This window comes from Crocodylus porosus, unplaced genomic scaffold, assembly GCF_001723895.1.
Source record: "Crocodylus porosus isolate Cpor-Errol unplaced genomic scaffold, CroPor_comp1, whole genome shotgun sequence".
Classification (NCBI taxonomy): domain Eukaryota; kingdom Metazoa; phylum Chordata; order Crocodylia; family Crocodylidae; genus Crocodylus; species Crocodylus porosus.
This window is the reverse complement of record NW_017728906.1, coordinates 69,836,749-69,855,067: the sequence shown is the minus strand read 5'-3', so window position 1 is coordinate 69,855,067 and position 18,319 is coordinate 69,836,749. Positions and strand designations below refer to the sequence as shown.

Below are 18,319 nucleotides of genomic sequence, written 5' to 3'. Positions count from 1 at the left end.
TATGAAACATTTAATTTCAAAATATTTAAAAAGTAAAGCATCATTTCAGATATTTAAAATATTTCAAAACTAATCTTTTAATTGTTCATATTAATATAGCAATTTTAAAAGGAAAATAGTTAACAAGAGATATATCACCTCAAAATAAAATATTTATTTTGGGTTGAATGTAGAATTATAGATTGACCCAACATTATTTTTATTTATTTTTCCCGTTTCCATGAAACAAACAAAATTGGTTTTGGTTTGATCTGAACTAAATCCTCCACTATCCTGCCACCCTCTTGAGTTTCAGTTATCTTAAAAACCTCTTAGTTTTTTAGCTTTGGAATGTGTGTATGTTGGAGTATGTTTCCACATATCTGGTAGAACTTTTTCAGATTAGGCATTTAGGCATATGCTTCTTAAAATTTTACTGCAAACCAGAGGGTTTTTATTTTTTTACTATAAGTATTTGATACCAGCTAAACACAAAGATTCAGTACAGCATATTTCACATTCATTTTAAACAAAAATACTCATAAATTTGAAAATGAATTATCATCCCTTACTTTTCCACTTGGTTTTTAGGAAAACAGTATTGGATGCTTTATAAAAATCGAAATATGAAATACACAATATGATCCTGTGAAAATCACTGATTGTGGCTCTGTTAACATATTGATTGCAGAATTGAGTTTTACCAATGGAGGATGTATTATTTAAAGTCTTTGCTCCTGGAAGCAAGTGAGTATTAGGGAGTCCTAGATTTTTTTACTATAAAGGCAAATGATGTTTCTCACTGCCCTGGTTGTGGAGAAATCTATGCCTCACTGTCTAAAGGCTCAAATAACAGAAAATAAAAATTAATTCATATTTATTTTAAATTGCATAATTTCTGTGGACCTGACTATTTAGGATGATGTCCAACTATTTTGGATCAGTAATATGGAGTCCTGTTTTAATTTTGCACAAGATCCTTTTTGAGACCCTTTCATAATTTATTTTCCTCCACCCTTTTGATAACTATGTAATTATTCATGATTTTTCAAAATGAACTGTGCATGATAGTCAATAGCTATTTTCCTGTACACTTTAGTATGTTGATTGTCAACAGTTATGTTCAGATTCTTTAAGAATTTGCTTATCTGTTTTTTATCAAGTTTATATATAATAGATCATTTTAACATGGGTTTTGGATCTGGCCCTTACTAAAAAAAAAAAGATATATATGTATATATTTATAGGGTCCCTTATTTATTAAGAAGCCAATGCAGCTTTGATGAGATTTGAATTGGCCCTTACTTGTATATCTTGTAAACCCTCATGCACACAAATCGCTTTACACACCTAAATCTCATTAGACTGGGACTGGTTATATGAATAAAGTTACTCACCTATTTAAATATTTGCAATATCATTCTCTTTCTTAATATGAATAAGAAACTGTCCTTCTCTCCTTTCTAATTCTATTTTATTCGGCAAGCAGTCCCAGTGAAAAGAATGATAAAGTGCAAAGTCAGAATTGGGTGCTGTCTTTTTTCTTATTGATGGGAATACAGGATCTCAGGCTGCTTGTACACTCAATGGTGGGGTTTAATTCAGTTTAGTTCTCCCTAAATTGAAACAGTGGATTTTTAAAAATACTGCTTCAATTTAAGGAGAATTAAACTGAACTAAGGCCTCATGATGTGTACACAAGGGTGGAGGCCTGATCCTTGCCTGCCTCTTCGGTGGCGGGGGGGGGACGGGGACGGGGATGAGCTGCTGGCAGGCCAAGCGGTCCCTGAGCTGTGCGGGGCGGGGGGCGGTGACACCCACCCACTGGCACCCAGCCCGGTCAGTCCCAGGGGGCACCACAGCCATGGAGGGAAGCACTGCCCCCCACAAAGCTGAGGAGGGAAGCACCATGCCCCCTGCATAGGTTGGGCAGGTAGGCAGGCTCCAGGGAGAAGAAAAAGAAAGATCAGTCTCTCCGCTTTTTTTTCTTGTTCTTCAGTGGAGCCTGCCTGCATGGACTGCCACTGGTTCCCACAGCCCCTGAGCTGTGCGGGGCTCGTGAAGCCCTGAGCACATTGGTTTCCAGTGCCCTGTGCACTCCTGTACCTCGGATGTGTTTTATCTTGCTATCTACCAAAATCATTTAAAGCAGAATACACTGCTGAGAATGCAAACAGCAACGCCATTAAAATCGAATACGCTGCTGAACGTGCATACAGCGATGCCATTAAAGCAGTGCAAAAGGGCATTTAAGCCGCTTTAAAGGCCAATTTTGTGGTGTGTACAAAGGCCTCAGATGTCAGAATCATTAATTTCATCCTTGCTCCTCTTTATTAATTAACTTCAGTGAACTCTTTTTTCTCCATCATGTCTACTTTTCCCCTGATATATTTGTTATATACCCCTTGGCTAACATTAATTCATTTGACTGTTTTCCCCCTGCCCTTATCTTCTTGGTGCTTTGTTTTCCTTTGTGTTGACACTACCTTCTTTTTCCATATTGTTTTTGTAAAGCTCAGATCTTAAAGCACTCCTTCTGTATCCATGCTGTCTTGCTGTTTCTGATTCACTCTTGTATGTTGCTAAAAGTACATAAAGGTCAAGTGTATTTCACTGCTGAACCATACATAATGCAATATTTAGAAGCAACCTTATTACCAAAAATGATGCGAAAAACACTGATGGACCACTCAACTGTTGTATAATCACAGACAATACAAGATTTCCATAGTCCTATGTATACAGCTCCTCCAAGTGGTTTGATGAGGCATACAAGGCCGATTATTCTGGCTTTCTGCTGTCACCCATGAAAGTTGCAGATATCATGATATGGCTATGAAAATACCTTCTGCAGCTCTATCCCTGGGGAATCTTTAGCAATCCATTAAAAAAGTGCACCGGGAAATGTAAATTCTACATGGCAAGCCCACTCAAAGGTCATTATTTGACACAGCTGACACTCACACTTTGGGCATATGTATGATTAAGAGAAATGTTCACCAAGCTGGCATATTTTTAAAAATCTTAGTAGCCTGCAAGAGCATGACATTCAGGCCACAACCATTTAAATAGCCGGTATTTTTCTGTGGTTTACACAGAAACTTACCTAAGCTATTGCAATTCCTGGCTAAAAGTATACTAACCTATTTTGTGGGGTAAGGTGTGTGGTGGCAGGCATGAGTTCAAGCTCTACCCTGGATTTGTGGCAAAGGCCACCTCTGGTCAACTCAGCAGTAAATTTTTTTTAGTCTAGGGAGGCAAAGCTCATTAGAGACATTGCTAGCCACATCATTCCCTGTGTTCCATTGTCTACAGACACTGACACATCCTAATTGCACTGGCACTGCTGGCTTAGAAAGACCTTAGATCTTGTATTGGAGAGTGACTTTCCTATTCAGTCAACATCAAAATACACAGGCAAATATGGATATGTCTCAAGTGGTTCCTCAATAATCCCCCCAAATCTTACACACATAAAGACAAAGATGCTGTAAATGTGGAGCTAGCTATTGGTGTAACAGCATATGTTTTTAACTTACAGTCTAGTAAAGCATTCCTGTATTCCACTTCTAACCAGATCTGCAGACATTACACTATAATCGTTAAATGCCTTAATGTACCAGACACATTTCTGTCTTTATAGATCTGCCTAAGCTGCATTTTAAATAAAATTCTAATATGAATTTTTATTTTATACACCTAGAAGTTAAATGAGAAATTCATGAAGACAAGAATGTAACACTTTTTGTTAACTGATACAACAGTTGGTGCTAGAAACTTGTGGGCCATATTCATAGGCTGTAGGCAGGGAGCCTGACGTTCCAGACTTTGCTTCTGGGTGTGCTTATGTATCTTACATGAAATCATTGATTGAAATGTAGAAACTGGGATGGAAACAGAGACAAGAACACCAGACACCTCCTTTATTCCAAGACAATGCCTTCTCCACTGTGTTACAGACTTTGGCTCTGTCTTTCTTGTTTTCTCTTCAGGTTCATGGCTCTTACATTCCATCCTGCATGGTATCCTAGCTCTAGCAATAAGGCTAGCAAATCTTCTCAGACCATCTTAGCCCACACCCTGGTGATTAGGGCACTCTCTTGGGGAAAGGAAAATGTGGTTTGAAGCTGACAAGGGTCTAGCACACAGGTTTTCCTTTTCCTGAGTATGTGTTCTAACCACTAAGCTATGATGCATCAATACCACCACTGACCTCTGTTTCTTAAAGAATATAATGATCCAGCATGATGCATCAATACCACCATTGACTTCTGTTTCTTAAAAAATATAATGATCCAGTTGCTAGTATGTGAAGAGACAACATAAGACTAAGCCTACATGAGAGCTTCAGACTTTGAATTCTAGTTTCACATCGGTGCCTAAAATGGGATTGCAAGAAGGCACCTGAGTCCAAAAGAAAGACAGGATCTCACATATACTCTTCCCATCTTCACCATTTCCTATTGGCTTTCTTTGGCATTCTCCCACACTTAGGTGCCCCGCTCTCACTGTTTAAGTACATACCATATACACCATTTAAGTAATTTAGGGGCAATAAAGTTTTAACTGAAAGTTACATGTAGGAATATTCAGCATCACCATGCCAAAACTCTCTTTTGGATTTGGTCCTGTGTGACTATGCATATCAAATAGCAGCATGATCTTGGATGCATTATTTGTAATTACAGGAAAACGCCTTCTTACTTTTTGTTCACAGGCATAATATATCATCCAAAATACGTATGTTTATTTTGAAAAATAATTAGGTTTCTGGCCCTTCTGCCAAGACATTCATGCCTTTCAAAATGTTCACTCAAACCAAACAAACAAAGCCACCCAGAATGGTGGAAATGTTTTTTATTTATCTAAATGAGGTTCTGACTTCAAAGTCTGCTTAAGATTACTTCAATGGCAACACTAACAAACTACTACCTAAAACACAAAGGACTCACTTAAAACAGTTCTTGGGATACAGGTAGGTTTAATCAACACTACAGTTGCATTGATTGTGTCAGTGGCCAAGAGTGATGTAATCAAGTTGACTGAGGCCATGTCTACACAGTGAGCTTACCAGACCTGATAGTGCTGCATTAAAATCGCAGTACTGCTTTTCATCGGTCTTCTCCTAACCTAAAAGCAGTGCGACCAAGTCCAGCCCATAGGTGGTCTAATGCGGGTCAGGGTAACTGGCACTATTACACAGAAGTTGACATGACTACACTGCTTTTGGTTCAGAAAAGCAGCCTGTGCAGAGAAGCACAGCATGCTTTAAGGCCATGCTGTGGAGGAGATTGATGCATTTTGATCCAATCAAGTTGGAATGTAGTTGGAATGAGAAGCAACACATTCAGATTCAGAGAGGAAGCAGACATTGAAACAATGTAGAGCAGGGGTGGACAAAATCTGGCCTGTGGGCCAAATCTGACCTGCCATCTAACTGGATGCGGCCTGTGGCTGCCCCTGTGGCACTCCACGTGGGATCAGACCAACCTGCTGGGGCAGCCCAATGCTCTTGCCAGAATCCACTGGCCCATGCCCCGGCCAGCATGCAACATCTGACAGGGCTGTTCCCATTGGTTCTCTGCCCCCCCTTTCCTCCAGTAGGAGGTCCTCCTAACTGAAGCTTCCCCCCTGCCTGCCTGGAGCAATGTAGCAGGAGCAGGAAGAGGAGCTGCCACTGCAGGCGAGGGGAACAGAGCAGCACCCAGCCGGCTCCAGCCATACCAAGCTGTGTGCACTGGCTGGGGACTGAGCACAGGCAGGGGAGGAGCTTGTGGCTCTTGCTCCAGCATGTGGGGCTCTGGCTCCAGCTTGTGGCTCCTACAGCCATGTGGTCCTGCCCCAGCATGTGAGGCTTTGGCTCCAGCTCCTGGCTGTCTTCAACCCACTTCTGCAGGCAGGCAGAGTGGGTGGAAGGCAGCCAGGGGATGAAGTCAGATACTCACATGCTGGGGCAGGAGCCACCTGGCTGAAGCTCTACCCCCACCCCTACTCCCCACGTGCAGTGGCACTCGGAGTGCTTTGGGACAGGAGCTTCAGCTAGGCAGCTCCTGCTGCTGTTGGTGTGGAGAGCAAAGCAACACCCAACTGGCTGAAGCTGCACTGGGAACAGTCCCACCAGAAGCTGTGCACTGGCTTTAGCCAGGGCTGGGGCTGGGGCTGGGGCCAGCAGGCACAGGTGGCTGTCCTGGGAAGGGCTCAGCCGCATGCAGAGTGCTGCATGGGCAGCAGTAGACCAGGCGAGCTCGGCTGTGCATGTCTCCACCTTCCTCCCTTCACCCCTAGCTGGTTCCTTGGCAGATTCCTCAATATACACATACACATGTCCCCCCACCCCCATGTACCCCACACACACCCCTCCCACAGGATAGTGGTTGAAGGGAGCAGATTGCACTTGTCCTGTTCCTAAACATTGCTCTTCTGCCTAACCAAAGCCTCATAAGGAGTTTTAGTGAGTTCTTGAGTGGAGGGAGTGGAAGGGGCTGGGTCCAGCTAGTGACAGGCTCTCAGGCCCAAATAATTGCTCACCCCTGATGTAGGAAGATTGTATGACGAAACAGAGCTGAGATATTTTTATGAGGATAAGCTATATTTAATGCCTCTACTCATGCAATTAATTTAAAGCAATAAATTCCAGTGCATATTGTGCCAGAGTTTATTGTTCCTGGACCACAATTGGGCACCCAGGACCACAGCACCTTGAGCTGGGTCGGAGCAATCCCATCTGGGAGGGGCCTTGGGATCAGCCTGCCAGCCCCGGGCTGCTCTGACCCAGATCCATGTGTTGCAGAGGGGCTGGCTAGGGCATGAGAACACTCCAGTGCAGGGTTAACCATGAGATAGCCCCCTGCACTGAAGCACCCTCATGCCCCAGCCAGCCCCATCAGCATCTACACGTGCATTGCTACTCACTACAAAACTCTGCTGCAGAGTAATACTTATATCTATAAGTACTAACCTGTGGCTGAATTTATTAGTTTACTGTATCCTAATAGGGCTGCATGGGTAGACACTGAGATGTTTACTGCAGAACTAATTAGGCAGCTCTTCAGTAAATATCTCATGTAGATCCACCCAGTTCCTACCTTATAAAGAAGTTATAGGCTTCATATAGGAAAAATTGGGGTGGGTATTGTGTCCCTGTAGTAGAGCAGGAGATCATAATCAAAATGGCCTTTAAATGGCCATAATGACCCTTCTGGCCTTTAAATCCATCAATCTATGAAAAGCAAATGTGAACCTGTACTCCTTGCCAAATCAGTGGTCTAAGGCAAAGCATATCATGTACAAGGGGAAAGGAAACATTCTTTTCTTCAATGTATTGGATGCTTCCCTCCTAGTCTTGCAGATGTGGATTGTCCTAAGCTAATAAATGGATGGTAATTTTGTCGAAATGGAAGTATGAGATTTTAAATATTCAAAGCAGAATGCAGACTAGTGCTAATATTGACTTAATAGCTACCACTGGCATTCCTAAGACACTGAGCACTGAAATTTATTCCACCAATGATAACAATGAAAATATTTCCCAGAACTTTTCTTCCTAAAAACATCTTCTTCCACTAGAAAGCCTTCCTGTTCAAAGGGCTAAAGAGAAAAAAATATAAATCAGCCAGCTGCAGTAAAAGCTGCAGAGATTTGGGTAACGTAAGACTTTTTTTCTTGTCTTTTCAGGAATATATCTGCTGTCAGCAGTGAACTTACATCTTTTTTCCCATAATAAATAATCAAGAGCTCCCTCCATTTTAGGGATGTATACATTGCTTTCATTTACTCTTTGAGAAGTTCCAGGAACACTTTGATGAACATTGTGGCACTTGCTATGACTCAAACAGTGCAGAAAAGCAGTTTGTAATAACAACATTCCTTACAACTCATATAGACCAATGCATGATCAAAGTCCTTCATAGACTTTGGCATCAATTCACAATTCCTATGCTGCTATGCAGGAATCACACAAGGGTGAGGTAAAATGACTATGCAGCGTGGTGTTTTGAGACCATCTGCTGGTATAAGTAAAGAATACTGGGAGTCCCAGGACAACAACAACTTAGCCCTAGTAAGAGGCAAGGGTTTTTGGGGGTGATATTTTTTTGTACCAACTGGAAGCTCAGGAGAGATTTAGACAATCTTTTGGGTAATAGGCACCTAGTAAATACTTAACCTTCCAAGGGTCATGTGAATTAAATAGGTATCATCATATATCCTTTTTGCAGACTGGCAACACAAAAAAAGTTTAGGAGTCCCATTTTTTGCAATTCAGTGACTAAAATTAGCAGCTATAAACCAGTGCCTAAGGGTTTATAGTAACATGAGTTACTGAGGTAGATCTAAATGCCTAATCATACAGGCATTCAGGGAGGTTAAATTGGGCAAAAAATGGCAAGCCCAAGTGAAGTTAGTACACCTGAGGAAGAGCAGCCATGCGCCCCCTGTGCTCTTACCCCCCTTGATCCAGACTGGACTATTTTTAGCTGCCCTACTCCCTCACCCCTTGATGGACAACACCTGCCCCCTGTGGACCCGCCAGCCCCCTGATCCTGCCAAACCCTCCCCACCCCAGGATTTGCTAGCCCCACCATGATCCCACCCACCTTTTCCCCACCCTGAGTTATTTACTCCAGTTTCCATAGACAAGGTGTGACAGACAAGTGTATGCACCCTAATGGTTTGTCTACACAGACAAATAAAAGTGTGATTGTAGTATGTGCTAGCATTTCCATGCCAGTTTAATCTAGTTACTATGGGTTAAAATGGTAATGGAATGGTCTTTAGCATGTACCCCATGCACCTTGGGCACACAGAAGCTAAAGTCCATGCCATCATGTCTGCACTGCTATTGTCACCCATGCTAACTAGATTAAGCGAGCATAGGGATTCCAGCCCATATTACAATTACCTCTACATATTGCTATATAGACATGCCCTAAGACATTTGGCCCCTGGTTCCAGGGCCAATGCCCAATCCATTAGAAAAAGTTGTTCTTCACTTTTGAAAGACATGCAGAATAGCAAATACAGACATAGGTTTTGAGAGTATTTGATTTTAATGCACTCCCTGTGGTGTTTTGTTCTTTTAAATGGACATGTCAGAATACCAGATACATATGGAAGAATTGAAGCTAATTGTGATGCAGTGTAATTCAATTGAAGAAGACCCTTACAGTTCTCCAGCCAGCCTTGAACCCCTCAAATGGTAACATTTTCTATTAATAGGTATGACTGAGTTCAAGTCCCAAATGCACTGAGCTCAAACACCACTCTGCATGCTCTGTAGTGGAAATAATAACTACAGGGAAACTACTGCTTCTGGGAATTGAGTTCTATGGCACAAGTGATGACAGCATACTGCAAGGAGAAATTCAAAGAAAAACAGTGAATGAATAAGTTAGCACTGTTTTTCATTATACATGCAATATGAGAGAACAGCTTTTGAAGGCAATACAATTTATATGATCTAAACTAAATTTGACCTGTTTCTACAGTTCATAAAGATGCTGCTGATTTTCTTGTTAAACTTTACCAAAAAATCATGAGCAACACGGCATTTCAGATCTACCTGTTTCATGACACGCAGCTGAGTAATCAAAGTTCCTCCTTCCTTTCCCTGAAAAGAAATATGTACCATCTCCCTGCACAATGCTTCCACTTGGTTCTTCTTACCGGTTGCCCCTGAAATGCAGGTACATGCCTGTTGTTTGACTAGTATACATACCACTGGTGAGGCAAAATGTTTTTGAGATGTTCCTTGTCCTGGTCTTGTTTCTCTTGCAGTTTCTATGCTTCACTTCTTTCCCCACAGCATAAAAAATCCCCTTATAACAAAATAGGGTACATCTACATAGGACGTTTATCAGGAAGCTTAATAAGCTAAGCAGTAAAGTCTCAACATCTACATGTGTGGCCCTATTAGGCTGCAGGAAGCTAATTAACTCAGCCATAGGTTAGTACTTCTAAACACAAGTGGTATCCTAAGGTGGACTTTAGTGGTCAGCAGTGCAAATGTAGATGCTGACAGCACAGGCTGGGGCATGAGGGGGCTTCAATGCGGGGGCTGCCAGCTGCAGCACTGAAGCATCCTTGTGTCCTAGCCAGCCTCTCCGCATCACCTTGACCTAAATTGGAGGAGCCCAGGGCTGACAGGCTGACCCCTGAGCCCTCTGCCAGTTGGGGCTGTTCTGACCCAGGTCAATGTGCTGTGGTCCTGGGTGCAGTTGTAAATACATTGCCTAGCAGCAATAAACTCCAATGTGACATGCACGAGAGTTTATTGCTCTGTGCTAATTGCATGTGTAGGCTGCATCCAGATGAGTGCAGGCATGCAGTATGTGGTACCATACCACATGTGACCCGTCTGTGGTACTACACACTGCACATGTAGGCACTCCCCGTGCTGCTTGGGAGAAAAAAAATCCCAGGGTCAAGAAATCCCATGCCAAAAAAAAAATGGGGTGGCAGACATGGAGACACCGTATGCTGCCCAAAACCAGATCCATGCTACGGTTGCTGGCCAGGCTTCCTGCTGCTGCTGCAACCCCAGGATGCCCCCAAGAGCCCAGGTAAGGCTGCTGGGGCTAGCATAGTTGCTGGCCCCAGCCTCTCCTACTCCACCTGGGGTAACCTGTCATGCTCCAGAGTGTGCATGGTATGGGCATTTCCTAGGGACAAGTAGCAGCTGCACAAGGTGTGTCGCTGCTACTTGTCCCCAGGGAAACAAACATCCGCACTCATCTGGATGTACTTGTAGATGCACCCAGACTGTGGAAGACGACTGGAATAAATTCCAGATACAATATAATTAAAGAAGAAAAAGAAATGTAATAATTCTGCCTGGCTGAATTGTTTAATCAAGTACTAATTATTGGGGTAGACATTCAGGTAAAGACTTAGAGCAAAAGAACATTTTAATAATTACGAAAAAAGAGATATAGTCTTCTGCAAAATTTTCTATTAAGATGATCTAGTGATAAGTGACCTTTATGGAATTGTGCCCTTTTCAATAGTAAATATGATCACAGACCCGAGGGATCCATGCTAGTTATCTTCAAAGTTCCTTTACAATTGTTAAAAGGGCAAAAGAAGAGATCCAGCTATAATACTTGGTATGAAAGCTTCATATAAAAAGCTATTTATCTTCTTGCAGCGTGATAATTCTGTTGTAGAACAATGTGTTACTTAAAGTGTACAAATGTCATGAAATTCTGATTTAAAATCAGACCTCAAATATTTTAGGCAATGTGGGTGGTTGAGATTTTGGATTAAATAATAGTTACTTTTTACCAATCATTAAAAAGAGATTGAAAAGTGGTTTGGATAAATTAAGAACTGGTAAAAAGCTTTTGCTAAAATTTGAACTTTTTGAGATTTGTTGTTAAGGGGTTGATTTCTTTTTGGCCCCGGTCACATTCGATTTTTGATCCATATGTGTTTACAGCTACTGAAACTGGAACTTAAAGTTTAAAATACTCAGCGGAAGGCTGGTCACACTATATTTCTTGTATTCCTCCAAAAAACTGATAAAATTGGCATTCCAGGAATCTCAAAGAGCCTGTACTTTTGAGATGTAGAGTCTTATCTTGCATAAGTAAGATATTAGGAGAAGCATTCCAAAATTTAAATTCTGAACTTTACAATGGCTAATAATAGGAGACAGTTATTGGAAAAGAAAGGTAAAAGCTTGTCTAAAAAATCCACAGTTGATACAATTCTTTTAAAATCCTGGCTTCTACAAACATCAAGCTATCCAAATTAAAAATGTATATTTTACTTTATGGAATATTTCATAGAAAAATCCGTTTTTAATCAGTCAGTACATATTACTGAGTTTTGGCAAGCTACTTTGATCTTGTGGGTGTATATAAAAAGTAAATAAGCATGATGAGTATGAAGAATTAAAGAAGAAGCTGAACCTGACTAGAAATGAAAAAAGAAGCAAAGAATGCAGTGAATTGCTTCTTATTGGAGTTTGGACCAATGGGTCTTTCATAGAATCATAGAAGTAGAGTCGGAAGGGACCTTCAAGTCCGACCCCCTGCCTGGGCGAGAGAAAAGACTGGACTCAAATGAGTCCAGCCAGGTAGCCCTGATAAACTTTCCTCTGCTGAGTATTAACCAACTTGCTGCTTTGGATCCACTTGATGGACTCATAGGCGCCTAAATTCCCTGAGTCAGAGTACAACTTAGTCAATGCCCTTGGGTTTTGGTGTGTCAGGGTACAGAACCCCTGTCTAGCACATCATCGGAGAGCTGAGAAATGACTTTCCAACTATATTGGCCCTATGTCTAGATCTTGCACCACATAAGTCGGAGAGAGTTTTCTCTTTGACTTTCCCCCGAATAGGCTCCAGGTGTGATAGGCCATCACCTGGAAAATTAGTATATTCCATGTCAGCACCTTATTCAGTGCTCATTTTTGGAACATTATCCATACCTCAGCAGCTTCAATTTTGTTTTAATTTTCTCTACTCTTTATTTAATTCACAGGAAAATCTGTAGTGTAGTTTGAAAGGTTTTGTTGAAGAAATGTGGACAAGTAAATGGGTAATATTCACTTGCTCAAATTTAGGCATGAATCCAGGCCTTAACTTTTCTTTCAAAAAATCTAATACGAGACTATCATTTTTCATTACTTAGCTTGCTTAGCCTATGATTTAATTTATACAGCATAGATTCAACATAGGGTTGAACAGTCTCAGTTTCAATCTGGTACCTCATTAAGAAAATAGTCACAGTTGACTCAAATGCTTACTACAGAATTATTATTAGTGTCTTTTTGTCTTACAAGCAGTTATGGGTACAAGAATAATGTTAAATACTCATTACAATTTCATATTTATGATGGGCTGTTGGAGAGATCATCAGTACTGCCTGTGGCATTTGGTGGTGGTGAGATCGGGTTATACTAGAAAGATAAGCTTATGTTGCAAAGTTCTCATCCTGGTTTGGAGCTGACATTTAACATTTTTATATCTCAGTGATGCTCACATAAAGGGTTCTTGTTTGGTTCATATATGGCCCAAGTTCAAGATTTCATTTAGGATGACATCCAGATTTTAACCTCAACCACCACTAAAAAAATCAAGGGTCTTCAAGTCTGAATTTATAATTCAGGTCCCTAATTTATCTGTTACTACATGTTATCACAGTAGAGAATCTTGCTAAAATGATAAACAACTAGAAAAATATACTGAATTATCAAGACTTTTAAATTTATCCAGACTTATGAACCCGACTGAATTCCAGCCTTACAAACACAGTTAACTTTATTATTGTGAGTAAACCCATGAGGCTATTTAACAAGAATGAATATAAAAATGTGCTTGTCTGGAGCTATTTTTCACTACATTGCTATTATAATAAAACACATTTGTAATGTAAACTAATGTCAGTTCTGTTTGGCTCATGTTTGACTTTTGATCATTGTATTTTTTTTTTTGTCAATTATCTGCTCTAACTAGCTTAACATTTCAAAAAATGTATCTAGGAAAACCTCTGAACAGTAAGAGTAAAAATACTGTGATAATAATACTTCTCCATAATACTGGAGGAAAAAATGAACATCTAGTCATTCAGGACATTTAAAACCAAAAGAGAGACAGCACTATAAAATGCCCTGCCATAAACAATCTAACATTGGTAAGAAAACTGACCGTAGGTCTTTTCTAGAGATGGGCCCAAAGCTAAACCCCACATGCATGTGTTCTCTCAGCTTTAGAAAATTCTCTCTCAAACTCTGTAGCTTAGACTGTTACATAATTGTTTCCATTTCTAACTTTATGACTCATCATTTGGCACTGTGGCTTTGGAGTCTGCATGTTCACATGCTATTGGTTTCTTTCTTTCAAATTCCCATTAAAAAAAAGTTGGATTCATCAAGAAAAAAAAATCCAGTACACTCTACTAATCATCTTCTTAAGTATTAATAGGCACCAGCTAAGCCATTTTTATCTTTCAAATATGGGCAACCTGCTTGCTCCCTAGCCTTGGTTTTCAATACAGGAATGTCCAAAGGGCAGTTTTCAGGCTTCATGTGGCTTCTGAGGGGTTAACATGTGGCCCTAGGCTCCAAGTCTGGGACTCTAACAGCTGATGCCACTGGAAACTCCAGCCTTCCCTTCCCTTCTCCAGCTTTCACTGCCTGACTCTGCCCTTGGAGGTGGGTCTGATAAAGCCCCCAGGCAGAGAGCTCAGAGGGCCCCATGGACGCTTCATGCAGTGCAGCACAGGATGTTGGCATGGTACAGTGCATTATTCTCTATGCAGTGTGGCTGGGAGGATCCTTGAGCTGCAGCATGCAAGGCATGGGGCACCAGGTTGGTACAGTGGGAGGCTATGTGCACCTGCAGAACGGGTGATGGGGGGTGTGCCCAGGGGTGTGTGGGGAGGCTGTGGGCAGCACAGCACAGCACGCAACCTGGGAAAATGTGCAGCCTGTGCAGTGTGAGGCCTGCGATCCCACAGCTCCCAACAGTCAGAAGGTGGAGACCCCTGGTTTCAATGTAAATGCCTACTGCAGACAGAAATACAAGATCTTCATTTGACACATAGGCAATCTGCATTAAATTATGTTTGCACATGTGTTTTTGAACTTTGCATATTGGCTAATGTAAAACAGTGTCATTTCTAAGTCTTTTTTTCTACTGTCTCCTAAGAATGACTTCATATGTTTCAGTGGGGAACAAGCCATATTTCTATACCAGCAGTTCTTTAAACACTAGAAACAATGCAGGAAAAGGGCCAACCAAAAATTTCCTTCTCTATTATGTGCAACATTCCTTCTTGGGTAGACCAGGGGCATGGTAGCAGAGGAGTTATAGATCCAGATGTATGAAGTTGAAAATCACCCTACGCTCACAATGAAGGCTGCAGTTGATGGGTTACTGGTTGTCTGAGCAGGGTACTCAAAGACAGCTGGATCTGATGCTAAATTAGGGCCAGGCAAACTCTGGTCTGCAGGTTGGATCAAGCCCAAGACAGACTCCATTTCCCAAGGACCCCTGCCCACATCACTCCAGCCAGTTTCCATGGACACCGCAGAAGCGGTCTCCATGGAGACTGGCCTGAGCAGTGCTGACACGGCTTATGGCTGGGTGGGGAGCTGCTCCAGGGCTGCGGCTGGGATCTTGCAGCAGTGACAGCGTGGGCCAGAGCTGGGGTAGAGCTACAGCAGGGCACCAAGGGGTTGCAGCTCTGCTCTGGCTCCAGCCCATGTACCACTGTAAAATCCAAGCCTCAGCCCCGGAGCAGCTCCCTGCCCAGCCGCAAGCCCTGCCAGTGCTGCTTGGGCTGGAGACCCTAGTCCAGGGGTGGGCAATTATTTTGAGCAGAGGGCTGCTTACTGAGATTTGGCAAGCCATCGAGGACCGCATGGCAGGCAGCCCAGGGCAGATAAATACTAATTTTCTAAATTCTTTAGGGGCCCCACGGGCCGGATAGAATGGCTTGGCAGGCCGCATCTGGCTCACAGGCTGCATTTTGGCCACCCCTACCCCAGCCCCATGCTGTTGCAGCCCTACTGCTTCTGGGGTCTCCATGGAAACAGCCCAGAGTGACAGGGCAGGGGCTGCTGGGAAATGAAGTCTGGATCTGCCATTTTGCCAACCCCTGTGCTAGATGCATTATTTTCTTGTGTGCCATTAGGTAGAGATTACACTAACCTGATGATCTTTTCAGCTTAAAATCTTTTACTGCCCCCTCAGGTCACATTCTACCAAGATTTCAAACTCAAACTCAAGTACAGTGATTCCTTTGCTGGAAATCAGGTGTGAATAATGAAGCCTTCTGAGTTATTGGTGAATGACTTTTTATAAGGACTCCTAAGCATTTTCATCAGATCCAGTCCAGTGTATCTCAATTAGGAAACTGAACTGAGCTGATCTTATATGGGCTGCTGATCATCTTTACACCAGGTGGTGAGAGCAGTACAGAAGTTGGAAAATGGACTAATGAATAAGGTGGTAACATCTTAGCCTTATCCACTCTTCAGTAAATCATAGTCACTTAGCCCGTTTAGGGTCTAAAGAAAATATGAACTCCTTCATTTTGGTGAACAGGCTAAGGATTCAGAGATACGTGCAAATCAAATTATTGTTGGACAGAGCCTCATCTGAGTACAATATGTTAACATTTCATTTGACCCACTTAGGTAACATGCCCAATTTGTACAGACTTCCTCCAGACAAAGTATTCATTTGATTTACTACAACCTTTGAAGTTTTCCCAGCTACTGAGGCTGGCAAAATACTGCCAGCAAAACCATGAATCAGTGATGAGTATGTAAAGATGCTTTTGATACTACTTCAGAAAGATATACAAAATGAAACCTGAGGAGATATTTATTTAGAACCTTTAACTAAATAACCCATTTCAACCTGAAATAATATATTGGTTTCATTCACCTCTGCATTATTACAGCTATGCACTCTAGCAATGCCACTGATTGCAGTGAATTAGACCGACTCATTTCAGGGGAGTTACTCCATATTTTGATATAGAACACATATACATACACAGACAATAAGGATAACTCCCCCCCAGGTGTGCAAACATTGTTACACTTTCACTAGTGGAGGAGGGGCCTCTTGTGATACTTTTATATATTCATAGAATCATAGAAAATCAGAGCTAGAAGGGACCTCAGGAGGTCATCTAGTCCCTCAAAGCAGGGCTATCCCCAACTAGATCATGCCAGCCAGGGCTTTGTCAAGCTGGGCCTTAGAAACCTCTAAGGACAGAGATTCCAGCACCTCCCAGTGTAACCCCCAGGTTCTTTTCTGCAGAGCTGCTACCCAGCCAGTCAGCCCCCAGCCTGTAGCGGCGCATGGGATTGTTTTGTCCTAAGTGCAGGACTTTGCACTTGTCCTTGTTGAACCTCAAGAGATTTCTTTTAGACCCATCCTCCAACTTGTCTAGGTCACTCTGGATGTTTATACACATGCTCTGGGAGTGTGTGTGTGGCGGAGTGCTTTAATTAGAGTGGCTCTGATTAATCAAGTCTGCTCCAACACACTGTAATTATAGCACATTGGAGCAGTCCCACTGGATGTCTATAGGTGCCCTCTGAATCCTAGGTCTACCCTACAAGGTTGGTGTCATTTGTGACCTTGGTGATGGTGTACTCCATCCTGTCTTCCAGATTGTTAATGGAGATATTGAACAAAACCAGCCCCAGGACCAGCCCCTAAGACAATCCACTTGATGCTGGCTACTAGCTAGACATTGAGCCATTGATTACTACCTGCTGAGCCCAACAATCTAGCTAGCTTTCTAACCACCTTACAGTCCATTCATCCAACCCATACTTCTTCAGCTTGCTTGCAAGAATGCTGAGGGAGATGGTATCAAAAGCCTTGCTAAAATCAAGGTATAAATACAGCTCTTTTACAATAGCATATTTTTAACGATAGCATTCTTAGAGCGTGACTTTGTTGCTTTCGGGAGTGAATCTGATTTCAAAAACACACACACACTTTAAGAACACTGTGTAAGAACATAAATCTTTCAGTTTTAAGAAGTTGTTTGTTATAGTATTCAGTATTTGTATTGTTTAAACAGCTATATCTAAAACCAATATAGATTTTTAAGATACGTGTTAGTAAATACCAAAATAATAACAAGAAATAGGTCAGTGTGGTTCTTACTTTGGTTTACTGGATTCCATACTTATAATTTTTTTCCTTGAATTGAGCTGATTTCAATTATGTAACTGTTTCCTCTTGTTTGAGCATATAGGGTCATGTAAAGGTCAAAATGAACTGTGCATGGGGGAAAAGAGTTGACATGTGTCTAATCCATACTGTCCTGTTCCATTCTCTCATATATCTCCAGGAATTCAGAAAGTGAAGCCTGGCAACACTTATCAAACCTCAGGATGTCAAGCTTTGCCAGGCAGAGATGTTTGGATTCCTCCTTTCAAACCGAAGAGCCCCATAAACAAAAAATCCAGCACAGTGAGACAGCCAAGAAAATAATTGTGCAAATAGCTGAAGAAAAAATGATGCCATATAATTCCCTGCATTACTGCAATTGACAAGAACTTGGTTTTTAACACTGCTCGTTTGTTTTAAAAAATGTAAAGTGTTACAGTTACGTTGCATGGTATAAAACTCTGTTATTGGTAAATTTTCTTTTTTTTTTGTTACTGATCACATAGAACATGTGAATTCCATTTGTTATAAAAGTCTGCTCTACATTAGAGTATTAAACAATATAATTGTAGCTCTTAAAATCCTATTTTTAAATTTGTCTTTCATGGATGATTTCTATTCCAGATACATATACCGTGAAAACAAACTTTCATTCACTATGTGTTATTAATTAATAAAGCTCTGGTTCCACTCCT

The 18,319-nt window shown here is 41.6% G+C and overlaps 1 protein-coding gene across 6 annotated transcripts in view; it reads right to left on the bottom strand.

Annotated features, from left to right (window-relative positions):
- MID1 (midline 1) overlaps window positions 1–18,319 on the bottom strand; it is a 384,302-nt gene that overhangs the window by 66,095 nt on the left and 299,888 nt on the right. The gene's annotated exons all lie outside the window — the stretch shown is intronic.